Source organism: Physella acuta, unplaced genomic scaffold, assembly GCF_028476545.2.
Source record: "Physella acuta isolate Inbredline_101_S28 unplaced genomic scaffold, ASM2847654v3 ptg000562l, whole genome shotgun sequence".
NCBI classification, from domain to species: domain Eukaryota; kingdom Metazoa; phylum Mollusca; class Gastropoda; family Physidae; genus Physella; species Physella acuta.
The window spans coordinates 1,871,168-1,887,650 of record NW_026732081.1 but is presented as its reverse complement, the minus strand read 5'-3'; the positions used below and the strand labels follow the sequence as shown (position 1 = coordinate 1,887,650).

General features: G+C 42.6%; 1 protein-coding gene across 1 annotated transcript in view; it reads right to left on the bottom strand.

The window, feature by feature from the left end:
* The window catches only part of LOC131946557 (neuropeptide receptor 15), a 37,177-nt gene extending 21,950 nt beyond the window's left edge, over positions 1-15,227 (bottom strand). Inside the window, exon 1 of the mRNA XM_059307408.1 lies at positions 15,147-15,227. The gene's annotated coding sequence lies outside the window, so the exon portion shown is untranslated. The remainder of the gene's footprint in view (positions 1-15,146) is intronic.
* Positions 15,228-16,483: the final 1,256 nt, after the last annotated feature.

Here is a 16,483-nt window from a genome sequence, read left to right as displayed (position 1 = left end):
TCAACAGACAATCAATCACGACCTTGTCATCACCGGAGACCACTAGCCATCTTCATCCTCCTGGCTTGTCAGACATCGGCCACACAAGTCGCACTCGTTGTCAAAGCCCAGACAGTCGGTTGGATCTATTGAGCTCTCGAGGCTTAGACGTACCCTCTACAAATAGAATGGAACAGCCCAGTCGTTTTGGATCTATTGAGCTCTCGAGACTTAGACGTACCCTCTACAAATAGAATGGAACAGCCCAGTATGTTGGATCTATTGAGGACTGGAGGTTTAGACGTACCCTCTACAAATAGAATGGAACAGCTCAGTATTCGGTTAAACTTCTTGAACTAAGCGTTTAGACGTGCCCTCTACACGTTAGCTTAAGCGTTAAAACTATTTAAGTTGAATTTGTCACATATTTTCGACAAACCGAAACATAATTTTAACCGAGTCAACTGGATGGGACAGAATTTTCAGTTGAAAAAAAACCTAACACAACAACATGCATAGAATACTTTTTTATTGCATTGAGATCTTTACAGTTATAATCTATCTTGTAAACAACAGTACAATATATAAGTGCTCAGTGCCTCTAACCGTTATATTCTGTCCGGTCAACAACACTACGATATAGAAGCGGCCAGTGCCTCTAACCGTTATATTCTATCCGGTCAACAACACTACGATATAGAAGCGGTCAGTGCCTCTAACAGTTATATTCTATCCGGTCAACAACACTACGATATAGAAGCGGTCAGTGCCTCTAACAGTTATATTCTGTCCAGTAAACAACAGTACGATATAGAAGCGGCCAGTGCCTTTGACTGCTATATTCTGTCCAGTAAACAACAGTACGATATAGAAGCGGTCAGTGCCTCTAACCGTTATATACTGTCCGGTAAACAACAGTACGATATAGAAGCGGTCAGTGCCCCTAACCATTATATTCTGTCCTGTACTTTGAGCTGTTTTCTTGACCTAAGGGATCAGGACAATTTATCAGTCCTGTACCTCTGTAAACATTGAATAAAAGTATTGGATGCTCCTGTTATATCACTTGGGGTAAATACTTGGTTGCTTCTTGTGGTAAACATTTGATCTGATATTTAACCCCTCCACCCCCGCTGATGGGGGTCAATCTATTCCTGGCCACCTCTTGCCCCACTCCCACGCAATTTACGCCGTGTAACCCCCCTTCCCCCACCCCCTACACAAATACCATCAACACATGAAGGTATCGGGTTGTCAACACTATGCTAAACAGCCTTTACTTTCCTAGTCTGGAGTTGGGTACTCATAAGAGCTGAGTGTACTCTGTCAAACGTCGTGTGAACTCTCGACCCTTGGGTAGACAATCGTTTTCCCCACCCCCGGTACCCAGTCTGATATTGAATACATTTTATAATGTGGCCCCACCGAGTTTATTTAATCTGATAGAAAAATACGCAAATAAAAATTCTACAAATTCTACATATTGAATATTCATTTACAGAACTCTCTTAGAATCTACATTCATTATGTTGCAGTAGAGTTCCCACTTGATCCAGTGAAGTGTTGACTTGAGATCCTAGAGGAGCAGCACAGATCTTGTAATGCTGATTTAAATAATACAGTTTTAAACATCTGTGTGTAAAGTTTACTTTGTATTTAGATTACATTTAATATGGAGACTGGATAATGTCACGTAAAACTGGAATCATGTTAAGATGATGAAGGGGTCACACCTTATTAGGTCCTAAATGCACTCATCATCATCATCTTTTCACGTTCGTGCCCAAGACACACGGGGCAGATGAAGTAGAGTTGAAATGCTGCAGAGACGTATACTAATACATGGATAGGTTAGTTTTTTATAAATAGCCAGGTATAAACCTAACAGAGATGTATTGCTTTCAGAGCCATCGACTCTCGCTTACAAAGTGTAGGGGGGGGGGCAGATTTCAGGTGTAGTCTATACAAGGTGACCTGATGACCTTCCCAATCTGTAGGGGGGGGGGGGGCAGATTTCAGGTGTAGTCTATACAAGGTGACCTGATGACCTTCCCAATCTGTAGGGGGGGGGGGCAGATTTCAGGTGTAGTCTATACAAGGTGACCTGATGACCTTCCCAATCTGTAGGGGGGGGGGACGGGACAGATTTTTAGCTGTAGTCTGCACAAAGTGACTTTATGACCAGAATCGTAACAAGAAGTTTAAATGGGTGTTTAAAACACAAATTCATGAATCACGTGATTACCGTACTAAAGGGGCGGGTCAACGCGGTCACAGTGATACAATAAGGGGTAGAGAATCAGCAAGTGTATTTAGGTCATCATTTGTTACTCCCCTTTCTAAACTCCCCTTATGTGTTGCCCATCTCGAGTTGATATAAGAAACAGCAAGTTCAACTCTCCCGTCAAAATAAAAGATTAAAGCCTTGTTAAAAGATACGTCTACGATTACTAACGGGAAAATATAAAATATTTCACATTTTTCATTTGAGTAGGAACTTCAGTACATGACACGTACAAATAAAATACGGGAAAAAATAATTTGATACGTTAATAATAATGAAAAGGCTTTGATTAAAGTAAACGGAACATGAAAGACCTTAAGCCAGAGAGTTACTGTCCGATATTATAGAACACCGGAAGCTATGTTGTGATCAATGTCTAGTAGGGGAGACAACTTCAGAGAGAGACTATAAGGGGGACAACTTTTGATATAGAGAGTAGGAAAATAGGGCAGACATCGTGGGGTAATCAATGAGACCAGCGCGAGTGAGCGCAGCTTTTGAGTCTAACGTAATTAATCAGTGGGGGGGGGGGGGGGGGAGACAGGACGTCAGATTGTGGACAGACACAGTCAATAGAGCGTCAGACACAGTCAATAGAGCGTCTCATTTGTAGACACAGTCAATAGAGCGTCACATTTGTAGACAGACACAGTCGATAGAGCGTCAGACACAGTCAATAGAGCGTCACATTTGTAGACACAGTCAATAGAGCGTCACATTTGTAGACACAGTCAATAGAGCGTCATATTTGTAGACACAGTCAATAGAGCGTCACATTTGTAGACAGACACAGTCGATAGAGCGTCAGACACAGTCAATAGAGCGTCACATTTGTAGACACAGTCAATAGAGCGTCACATTTGTAGACACAGTCAATAGAGCGTCATATTTGTAGACACAGTCAATAGAGCGTCACATTTGTAGACAGACACAGTCGATAGAGCGTCAGACACAGTCAATAGAGCGTCACATTTGTGGAAATAGTCAATAGAGCGTCACATTTGTAGACACAGTCGATAGAGCGTCACATTTGTAGACACAGTCAATAGAGCGTCACATTTGTAGACAGACACAGTCGATAGAGCGTTAGACACAGTCAATAGAGCGTCACATTTGTAGACATAGTCAATAGAGCGTCACATTTGTAGACACAGTCAATAGAGCGTCACATTTGTAGACACAGTCAATAGAGCGTCACATTTGTAGACACAGTCAATAGAGCGTCACATTTGTAGACAGACACAGTCAATAGAGCGTCAGATTTGTAGACAGACACAGTCAATAGAGCGTCAGATAGGTGGACTCAAAAGATTTCAGCTTTATAGGCTGAGTAGGAAATCAGATTAATAGACTGAATAGAACGTCAAATTTATATAGGTCTACGGAGTAGACTTCAGATTTGTATGCTGAATATAGCGTCAGATTTATAGACTCAGTAAAACGCCAGCTTTGCGAGCAGATCAAATGATACTTGCGTTATACTAATCAACTGTGCTATCTCACCAGTGGTGTGTTAAAAGTGTGTGTGTGTTCAGGCTGTGTCAACTATAAAAAGTGTGTTGTGGATGACGTTCTATACGGCGTGTCAAGTGTGCTATAAGATGTGTCAGGGTGTCATAAAAAATGTCCGGTGAGCGAACTTAAATCTACGTCAGATGCTGTGATAATGGGATTTAAATTTGTGAACTTTAACCCCCACACAACGCCTCCACTTTGTGTAAGAATAAAAAACCGAGTAAGCTAAAAAATTAGCGAGACGTAATATCCCTTTCTGATTCCAGACACATTTCACACATTTTTTTTCTTCTTCTTTGATTACATTTTTATTTTATTTAATTCTCAGCGAATGACAAAATATAAACGAACAGAACGTGAGAGTTTATTTTTAGAGCTGTTTTTTTTCGAATTTCCCTGTCATTTTTCTTCTTAAGTAAAACACACACACACTCCCCCCAACCCCCCACCCCCACCCCCACCAACACACACACCACCACCACCACCATCACCACCAACAAAAACTATAACAATGCCAACCTCATACGATGAATACCTATGTTTATGGTTACCATTGTTTTGTATGTAAAACTAATAATCATGATTTACAAGATGATTTAAGTATCTAGATCATTCAATGTAACATTACTTTCAGACCTAAATTAGTTAGGTGAAGCAGAGTTTATCTGTTTTCTTGACAAGTTACGTGAAAAAATTGTAAATGGTTTTGTTAACAACCTTTTTCATTCATGGAATGGCTTGGTCAAGGGTTAGAGCACATGATTTTAACCCAACGATCTCGAGTTCGGTTCACATGATAATTGTTTCTCAGATATTTCTGAGTCTACCAGAACAGTTAGGGCACCCGACCCAGGAAATGCAAAAACGTCATTTGGCTAAAATAAATCAGCTGCAATGCTATACAAAACCTGTATTATCATCAGATTTATCATAAGGCTTATCATCAGGGCTTATCATAAAACTTATCATTTCATTGTAGTCCAAAACACACGTGAACCTCTCTATGCCGCACCCATCAACAGACTTTTTTCTCCGAGGGTGCACCTGAAATTTTCGGGGGTAGGGGTGGGGGTGGGGTGGGCGGACCGTGATAAAATTATATATTTTCTATATAAATTCCATTTCGTTCGGGGGGGGGGGTAGACTTTCTTCGGAGGCCCCCCCCCCTCCCCGAAGAGATGCCTGAAAGAAACTCTGCCCATCAAAATGCCAATTTAAATTTAGAGAACAAAACAACTGAATTGTTGGAGTTCAAATGTTTATTCCGATGACGTATACAACGACGCATTGGGACTTCTTAAAACAATAACGAAAAACATTTATAGAAGCCAAGAAAAAATAATCTGTATAAGCACGTAGGGTTACTTATTCTAAAAAAAACTTGTAATAAATGTAAATGTTCATTAAATATCCGCTCATAAACGCGTCCCAATGTAAACAAACCTTGTTTTCACCACCTAGTTTCCCTGACTATATTTCACCTCACCCTAAAACAAAAGTAAAAAAAGGATTCTGTTTTCAATTCGGTCCCCGTCTTTATGGTACAAGGACTGGTTTTATTGCTCGACCAAGTCAACAGCCTAGAGTACAGGCCACTGCTTGACCGTTGGGCAGACCACTGGCTAGGGGAATGGTCCTAACGTGCGAAGCCAAAACAACGTGAGCAAGTAAACAGTTAGTTGACACAAACATTGTCCAATTAGGCAAGGGGGGGTCTCGTGAGATGAGTAGTTTAATAAAAGTAGATCATCTCTATCACCTTTAGCACTCACCAAATTTATTTCAGTACAACATAAAAATAAAAATCTTAATTTGTTTTCGGAAAAAATAATTAAAAAAAAAATGTAAATACGCATAGATATAAATATATTTTAAGTATGTGAGTTTTTACGGGCTAAGATCATGAGTAATATAACATCTACTGCAAAACGACGTAGATTCTGTATTAAGTTAAAAAAAAACACATCAAAAACAACTATTAATAGGGTTTATTAATATAAAATCTCTGACCTGCGCTTGCTTCCAATATTTGATCAAGAAGATTTCATCTCTAAGATACTCCTATGTGAGATCAGAATTTTAGTTCTTTTTAAAATGTTTGTTTTTCAGCTTGATACACCCCGATGCACACGGTGCAAGGAAGTGTAAGAAAACAGAAAGACAGAAAGTTTGATGAATTCGACAAAAACATCTCATGGGTGGAGTTTACTTGACCCCCTTCAGGGTCGACACCCCAAACAGTTTGGAAGCGTCGCGCGGAGCTATTTTTAAACTGTGCCAGCGCATTTGTTTATCCGCGGAAGCCATTTACAATATTTTTCTGGGAGAAAAAAATTCGTGCTCTGACATGTTTGTGACCAACTTCAGGGTCTCTCAAACAGTTATGTGAGAGGGTCTTCGGTCCTCTACACACGTTATGAGTGGGCCTGTGGTCCCCTACCTACTTTATGAGTGGGCATGTGGTCCCTTTCTCACCTTATGAGTGGGCCTTTGGTCCCTTATTCACTCTCTGAGCGGATTGGTGGTCCCTTCTCCCTCCCCTTATATAATTTATATAGAAAATAAATACTTTTAACAGTGTCCGCCCCCCCGAAGAAAGTCTACCGCCCCCCCCGAAAATTTCAAGTGCCCCCCGGAGAAAAAAGTCTGGAAGAAACACTGCCCCTTTTTGAGAAGGCCGGTGGTCCTCTACTCACCCCACTGAGTTCACCAGCGATCCCTACTGCCTTGCCTACCCTCTCTGATCGGTCCCACCACTACAGTGGTCCCCAACCCCTCCCGCACCACTAAGCTCCGCTCCCCACCATTTAGCCACTAGTTCCCCCTACCCAGTAAACACTGTCAAAAACATCACAGAAATCTATTTGGGCCAAAATTTATATTAATATTAACGTCCAATTGCCTTTCGGCTTATTTACGTGATGTGGCGGCCGATACGCAGTTTAAAGATGCTCCAGTTCCCGTCTCAGAAAGCGGCCCCCAGTTCCTTATCTGGGAAACATTTAGGGAGAAGGTGCCATCGTCCTCTGTTAAAGCCACGTGACGTCATCAAGTGGGTCAAGAAGACAAGCCTGTTTGTACTGTTGGCGAGTGATGGATCTGCCCATCCAGGGGACTGAACCTCTCAGGACTACAATATTTGGCTATACTTACACCTCTTATTTACATATACAGAAACCTGTTGTTCTCGAAATTAACAAGTATTACATTTAAGTATGCGGTAGTTACGTATATTGTATGGCAAAACATTTAAAACATCTAACCACCACATTGAAGTCATAGGTTCTCTCCTCAGACTGATGATTCGAATTATTTCTGTTCAATTTATTCTTACCATGATGTCAATTTATATGGGAAATTTTATTTGTCTAAAGATTAAGAAGTTTTTAAAGAACTAAATTATAAATTAATTCTGATTACAATATTCAGAATGACTATACTAATAGGGCTTGTAAGTCTAAGGTCTCGAAATCTACTAGCTGCCAAGTACGAGAACGAGAAGTTGTGACCTACTTACAAGCCCTATAGCAGAGGGGTGTTTAGCTTTGATTCTCTATTGAAAAAATACACTTAGATAAGAAATTCATAGACAGTTGTAACACAATCTTATTGACTGGTCACTGTGTTCTTGCGGAAGACAATATGGAAGTACCCTTTTACAACTGACCTACGTTGAAGAAAATGAAGTTTGATCATATGTTTTATGTCCTCTGCAGTTTGAAGGAGTTTGTGGTATGCATTCTTCCTAGCTGCATGGTCAGCAGTATGCCTTGGTGTGTGGTCAGCAGTATGACTAGGTGGGTGGTCAGTACTAGACCTAACTTTACGGTCACCACTATGCCTAGTTATTTGGTAAGCTGTATGTCTAGGTGTGTGGTCAGTACTAGACCTAACTTTACGGTCACCACTATGCCTAGTGGTCAGCTGTATGTCTAGGTGTGTGGTCAGTACTAGGCCTAGCTTTACGGTCACCACTATACCTAGTGGTCAGCTGTATGTCTAGGTGTGTGGTCAGTACTAGGCCTAACTTTACGGTCACCACTTTGCCTAGTGGTCAGCTGTATGTCTAGGTGTGTGGTCAGTACTAGACCTAACTTTACGGTCACCACTATGCCTAGTGGTCAGCTGTATGCCTAGGTGTGTGGTCAGTACTAGACCTAACTTTACGGTCACCACTATGCCTAGTGGTCAGCTGTATGCCTAGGTGTGTGGTCAGTACTAGGCCTAGCTTTACGGTCACCACTATACCTAGTGGTCAGCTGTATGCCTAGGTGTGTGGTCAGTACTAGGCCTAACTTTACGGTCACCACTATGCCGAGTGGTCAGCTGTATGTCTAGGTGTGTGGTCAGTACTAGGCCTAGCTTTACGGTCACCACTATACCTAGTGGTCAGCTGTATGTCTAGGTGTGTGGTCAGTACTAGGCCTAGCTTTACGGTCACCACTCTACCTAGTGGTCAGCTGTATGTCTAGGTGTGTGGTCAGTACTAGGCCTAACTTTACGGTCACCACTTTGCCTAGTGGTCAGCTGTATGTCTAGGTGTGTGGTCAGTACTAGGCCTAGCTTTACGGTCACCACTATACCTAGTGGTCAGCTGTATGCCTAGGTGTGTGGTCAGTACTAGGCCTAACTTTACGGTCACCACTATGCCGAGTGGTCAGCTGTATGTCTAGGTGTGTGGTCAGTACTAGGCCTAGCTTTACGGTCACCACTATACCTAGTGGTCAGCTGTATGTCTAGGTGTGTGGTCAGTACTAGGCCTAGCTTTACGGTCACCACTATACCTAGTGGTCAGCTGTATGTCTAGGTGTGTGGTCAGTACTAGACCTAACTTTACGGTCACCACTATGCCTAGTGGTCAGCTGTATGCCTAGGTGTGTGGTCAGTACTAGGCCTAACTTTACGGTCACCACTATACCTAGTGGTCAGCTGTATGCCTAGGTGTGTGGTCAGTACTAGGCCTAACTTTACGGTCACCACTATACCTAGTGGTCAGCTGTATGCCTAGGTGTGTGGTCAGTACTAGGCCTAACTTTACGGTCACCACTATACCTAGTGGTCAGCTGTATGTCTAGGTGTGTGGTCAGTACTAGACCTAACTTTACGGTCACCACTATACCTAGTGGTTAGCTGTATGTCTAGGTGTGTGGTCAGTACTAGGCCTAACTTTACGGTCACCACTATACCTAGTGGTCAGCTGTATGCCTAGGTGTGTGGTCAGTACTAGACCTAACTTTACGGTCACCACTATGCCGAGTGGTCAGCTGTATGTCTAGGTGTGTGGTCAGTACTAGGCCTAGCTTTACGGTCACCACTATACCTAGTGGTCAGCTGTATGTCTAGGTGTGTGGTCAGTACTAGGCCTAGCTTTACGGTCACCACTCTACCTAGTGGTCAGCTGTATGCCTAGGTGTGTGGTCAGTACTAGGCCTAACTTTACGGTCACCACTTTGCCTAGTGGTCAGCTGTATGTCTAGGTGTGTGGTCAGTACTAGGCCTAGCTTTACGGTCACCACTATACCTAGTGGTCAGCTGTATGTCTAGGTGTGTGGTCAGTACTAGGCCTAGCTTTACGGTCACCACTATGCCTAGTGGTCAGCTGTATGCCTAGGTGTGTGGTCAGTACTAGGCCTAGCTTTACGGTCACCACTATACCTAGTGGTCAGCTGTATGCCTAGGTGTGTGGCCAGAACGATGCCTTGCTGCCTAGGATGCCCCTGTTAGAGCGGGACGGTCGTTGTGGCCGAGGACTGATAAATACAAGTTAGCTAATGCGTCTTCTATTCTACTACTTGCGCATTTTGGAACGTATAACATAAGTATAACATTTAAGCCCAGCTCAATCAATAACGCAGTGGAAATGTGAAACTATAACTTAGTAACTGACTACTATAATCTGGCTACTGACCATATATCTTAGCTACTGACCGCAATAACGTATCCACTAACTGACCGCGATAGCCTAGCCACTAACTGACCGCAATAACGGAGCCAGTAAATGACCACTATAACCTATCGACTAACTGACGACAAAAATCTCGCCACTGACCACAATAGCCTAGCCACTAATCAACACGTTAAGCACTAATCCAGCCACTACCTGAACCAGTTTTTGGACATTAAATGGCCTTCCACTGCTTCGTAAAAACTTATCCCCTAAACCTGTCACATACAGACAACGAGACACTGTTTGACCACTAAAGCATGGAATTGATACCACGGCAGCAGACAGGCTAACAGGACAATCAGGCCTGATTATAGGAACCGTCGTCTGCCTCGTCTCACTAGCAGTTAGCCCGTCCACGGACATGTCAGCCCCCCCCCCTCCCCACAGACGAGCTAATCTCGTCTGCTGTGACAGATTAGCCCAGCAGACGATGGTTTGCACAGTCGGCAAAAAGTAACGTCGATCACAATTGCTGGTAATACAGAAGCACTTGCTCTAAAACTGTATTCATATGACCAAAAGCTTTCTTAAGGCCCGAGGTATCAGGTGATTCCAATCCCATAAAGCAGCCAAATTATTATTTAGTTAAAGAAAAAAATCTTTATGCCAGGAAATAAGATCTCTTGTTTTATAAGTTCCCAGACATGACCTTGGCCAGACGAAAAATGGCCACGGGTGCCTAGAGATCAAGGTCGTTCACATGACCCCTTTTCCATCCATTTCGTCTGTCTCGATACTTCTTAGTTAAAATTTAGTGAGGATTTGTGTGTGTATTTTATAATTACAGACTTTAACGATTTCACAAATTTAATACTCAGTTTGACAAAATGGATCTAATTGAAAAAATTGATATGACAGACGAAATCCACCAAAGTAACCTAATTGACCACATTGGCCTAACTGACCACATTGGCCTAACTGACCACATTGACCTAACTGACCACATAGGCCTAACTGACCACATTGGCCTAATTGACCACATTGGCCTAACTGACCACATTGGCCTAACTGACCACATTGGCCTAACTGACCACATTGGCCTAACTGACCACATTGGCCTAACTGACCACCTTGGCCTAACTGACCACATTGGCCTAACTGACCACATAGGCCTAACTGACCACATTGGCCTAATTGACCACATTGGCCTAACTGACCACATTGGCCTAACTGACCACATTGGCCTAACTGACCACATTGGCCTAACTGACCACATTGGCTTAACTTACCACATTGGCCTAACTGACCACATTGACCTAACTGACCACATTGACCTAACTGACCACATTGGCCTAACTGACCACATTGACCTAACTGAACACATTGACCTAACTGACCACATTGGCCTAACTGACCACATTGACCTAACTGACCACATTGGCCTAACTTGCCACATTGGCCTAACTGATCACATTGGCCTAACTGACCACATTTGCCTAACTGACCACATTGGCCTAACTTGCCACATTGGCCTAGCTAACCACATTGGCCTAACTGACCAAATTGGCCTAACTGACCAAATTGACTATAATGACCAGGCTGACCAAGTTGATAAAAATGACCAGATTGGCCACAACGACCAGATTGACCAGATTAACAAGATTGACCCAATCTATCTGAGTGACCACATTGGCCTAACTGACCACATTGGCCTAACTGAACTCATTGGCCTAAATGACCTCATTGGCCTTACTGGCCACATTGGCCTAACTAACCACATTGGCCTAACTGACCACATTGGCCTAACTGACCACATTAGTCTAACGGACCACATTGGCCTAACTAACCACATTGGCCTAACTGACCACTTTGGCCTAACTGACCACATTGGCCTAACTAACCACATTGGCCTAACTGACCACATTGGCCTAACTGACCACATTGGCCTAACTGACCACATTGGCCTAACTGACCACATTGGCCTAACTAACCACATTGGCCTAACTAACCACATTGGCCTAACTGACCACATTGGCCTAACTGACCACATTGGCCTAACTAACCACATTGGCCTAACTGACCACATTGGCCTAACTGACCATATTGCCTAACTAACCACATTGACCTAACTGACCACATTGACCTAACTGACCACATTGGCCTAACTGACCACATTGGCCTAACTGACCACATTGGCCTAACTAACCACATTGGCCTAACTAACCACATTGGCCTAACTGACCACATTGGCCTAACTGACCACATTGGCCTAACTGACCACATTGGCCTAACTAACCACATTGGCCTAACTAACCACATTGGCCTAACTGACCACATTGGCCTAACTAACCACATTGGCCTAACTAACCACATTGAGCTAACTGACCACATTGGCCTAACTGACCACATTGGCCTAACTGACCATATTGGCCTAACTGACCATATTGCCTAACTAACCACATTGACCTAACTGACCACATTGGCCTAACTGACCACATTGGCCTAACTGACCACATTGGCCTAACTGACCACATTGGCCTAACTGACCACATTGGCCTAACTAACCACAATGACCTAACTGACCACATTGACCTAACTGACCACATTGACCTAACTGACCACATTGGCCTAACTGACCACATTGACCTAACTGACCACATTGACCTAACTGACCACATTGGCCTAACTGACCACATTGGCCTAACTGACCACATTGGCCTAACTGACCACATTGGCCTAACTGACCACATTGGCCTAACTGACCACATTGGCCTAACTAACCACATTGACCTAACTGACCACATTGACCTAACTGACCACATTGGCCTAACTGACCAGATTGACCAGACACCCCGACACAACATCCTCAGCAATTCTCTCTCGCACCCCTACATCTGCTCCAAGTTACGTCCCTTACAATGGAATATCTGTCCCAACTGCACCGTCTATGGAGCTGCTTTATTTCCCGAGGTAACACGATATTAAAATAATATTTCTCTAACAGCCTTAGGACAGTTATCTCTGCTCCCTGCCATTTAGTGCACGCCACGGTTTTAAGAAATATTCGTCTAAGTCAAGAAAAGCCAAGTTTTAAAACAAGGCACTGGGATGATTATAATGCTGGGAGCTAATGAAAGTTAGTTAGCGTAAATAGCAGCAATCTTGGATTGTATCTAAATATAGACTTGGCTACGTGAAGGAGATACCTTCTCCACATGGGTCCAGGGTCTGGTCTAAAAATAATGACGAGATATTTTAACTAATTAACGATATAATTTAGCTAACCAACGAGATGTTTTAGGAACATGGTGTAAACATGATAAAAGTCAAGGCATGCTTGCAACCACAACACAAACAGATGAACAAACAGAACTGTGAACTTACAAGTTGTAGAACTTGGAAGTAAGAGTATACAAAAAATAGTGAAATTACACGCAGAAATACTGTGAAATTACACGCAGAAATACTGTGAAATTACACGCAGAAATACTGTGAAATTACACGCAAAAATACTGTGAAATTACACGCAAAAATACTGTGAAATTACACGCAGAAATACTGTGAAATTACTCGGTAGAAATACTGTGAAATTATTCGGTAGAAATACTGTGAAATTACATGTATGCTTAGAGAACCAAAGAAGTTACAAGCAGATTACCACACATTTCTGTTAATCTTACATGCTCTCTGAATTTAATACAATAAAGAAAACCCCTCTATGTTACAGTTTTGCCACTTCAGGTCACCCCCCCCCCCCATCATCACCACTACGGGTTAACTGTTTAGTGAAGACCCCTACCCACGGGATTAAACCCACCCCTCCCCTGGATACAGCTCCGACATTGAGCCCCTGGACACAATCTTACCATGACACACCCCTACCCTTATCAATACATTTTCTTCTTGTTAAATTTCACTTTGCCGTTACATACGTTCTGGCGCCTGGGTTAATGTCCATACGTTTATGCTAGGGAATGGGTTGGGTGGGGGTTTTCAAGGGTTTATTTCCCGTAAGGGCTGTTCAAAGTTAATTTCGTGAAATGTATCTCCAAGGGGGGCGGAGGACCTAGGGAATTATTTCCGGGAAGTGTTGTTTGAATTTAGCGAAGAAATAATGTAATTTTTTTTTAGGAAGAGGTGCATACAGAGTGGATGTGTACACATTGATGATGTGGACACGGGTCTAAACATTGATGATGTGGACACGGGTCTAAACATTGATGATGTGGACACGGGTCTAAACATTAATGATGTGGACCTGGATTTAAACATTGATGATGTGGACCTGGATTTAAACATTGATGATGTGGACATGGGTCTACACATTGATGATGTGGACATGGGTCTACACATTGATGATGTGGAATGATGTGGACACGGGTCTAAACATTGATGATGTGGACACGGGTCTAAACATTGATGATGTGGACACGGGTCTAAACATTGATGATGTGGAATGATGTGGACACGGGTCTAAACATTGATGATGTGGACACGGGTCTAAACATTGATGATGTGGACACGGGTCTAAACATTGATGATGTGGAATGATGTGGACACGGGTCTAAACATTGATGATGTGGACACGGGTCTAAACATTGATGATGTGGAATGATGTGGACACGGGTCTAAACATTGATGATGTGGACACGGGTCTAAACATTGATGATGTGGACACGGGTCTAAACATTGATGATGTGGATACGGGTCTAAACATTGATGATGTGGACACGGGTCTAAACATTGATGATGTGGGCACGGGTCTAAACATTGATGACGTGGACACGGATCTAAACATTGATGATGTGGACACGGGTCTAAACATTGATGATGTGGACACGGGTCTAAACATTGATGATGTGTACAAGGGTCTAAACATTGATGATGTGGACACGGGTCTAAACATTGATTATGTGTACACGGGTCTACACATTGATGATGTGTACAAGGGTCTAAACATTGATGATGCATACACGGGTCTAAACATTGATGATGTGTACAAGGGTCTAAACATTGATGATGTGGTCACGGGTCTAAACATTGATGATGTGGACAAGGGTCTAAACATTGATGATGTCGACACGGGTCTACACATTGATGATGTGGACAAGGGTCTAAACATTGATGAAACGTACATCAGTCTAAACACTGATCGTGTGCACACAGATTATGATGTACACAGGAATCTACAATAATCTACATTCTGCTAATGTGCACACATGTCTGCGTACGTGAATCTTAACATTGCTGATGTGTACACCAGTGTACCCATTTACAATGTGTACGAGAATCCACACAGTCTTTTCTACAAGATTCTCCCTATTGATGATGAAGTTTACAACGTCTACAACTTAAGTATCAAGCCCATGTCCTTACTTCAGTCCATAAACTATTGATATTTGTACAACTATTTATAAGCCTGATGCAAGAAAACAAAGTTCCTATTATTGACTTCTTTAACCTTAAGAAGAATGAACTTACTTGCCAAGTCTGATGAAATTTCTTGTTGTAAAACAGACTCTAGTCGAAGTTCCTATAGAATGGAATTACTCTGGGAATAACGGGGTTCCAATGTGCACAGCAAATGATGGTCCAGTCAGACAGACACTGTGAATAGACGGGTACCACGTGATCTAGTCTAGCAGCCGTGGGTCAGTGCGCACGGGAGAAATAAGCAAAGATTTGCTTGGCCTGACGCCCCGCGCGTGGGGGCAGACAACCCCTCGCTGAAAACAGAGTCGGATAGCGTGAGTTATGGGACCTGATACAAGATAGGGAGGAAATAAAAATAGATTCACGTAGGGAGAGAAGTGAGAGCTCTCATTTATTTCGTAGCCTAAATGACAGGTAGATAAACAGTTTTAAATGTCTACAACAAAGAGGTTACCTTTACCGACAAGTACACACAGTGCACGGAGGTATTTCACAATAGAAAAAAACTTATTTTTTAATTTTTTTAATTTAAAAAAAAAAAATTTTTTTTACTTATACCTCTGCATGTGAAGTAGAGTTTTTCTGGTGATTTTTACTAGGAAAATAAACTGCTTTCGCGGCCATCATATGGAAAGCCGTATTTGCCCTCCATAAATCAGATCAAATCCGAAGTTTCATAAGGTCCGTATACGAGTTTCGAACACAAGCGTTTAGGGGCAAGTAACCGTAAGCTCACTCGGCCACCTCGCCATTTAATAAAATAAATATAATCTTTTATGAGATTCATACTTCGAAAGTTCCAGAACAATTTTTTGGCATAAAATAAGTTATTTAGTGGTAAAAATAACGTTTAAAACAAATTGTTGCAGATCTGAAAAATTCAGTTCCCGATATCTGCTATATCGCTGTAGATGAAAGAAACTTTACGGCACTATCAATCATCGCACAGAGGTTCAGGAAAAAACTTGTACGAGAGCTACTTCTTCAAAATTTACCACACACGTTTACACGTAATAAACAGAGACACAATGCTATATGGAGGAATACTGGGAAGCGTTTGCAAAGACATGTAGTAGTTTACCTAGGATTTTTTTATACACACACAGTCTCACACACAAGCACACAAACGCACGCATACACACGTACGCGCACAAACGAACGCACACAAACTTACGCACATACACACCAACGCGCAAGCGCATGCAGTAGAGGCGTAGCGACGGGGGGAGGGGGGTACATATGCCACTGGCGCCGACCCTAGGGGCGTCAAAATTAGCTCATTTTAGCTGCTATTTTAAATTATATATATAAAAAAGTATAAGGAGGAGGGCGCCAAATTGAAAGTTTGTCCCCGGGCGACGGGATGAGTCGCTACGCCTCTGGCA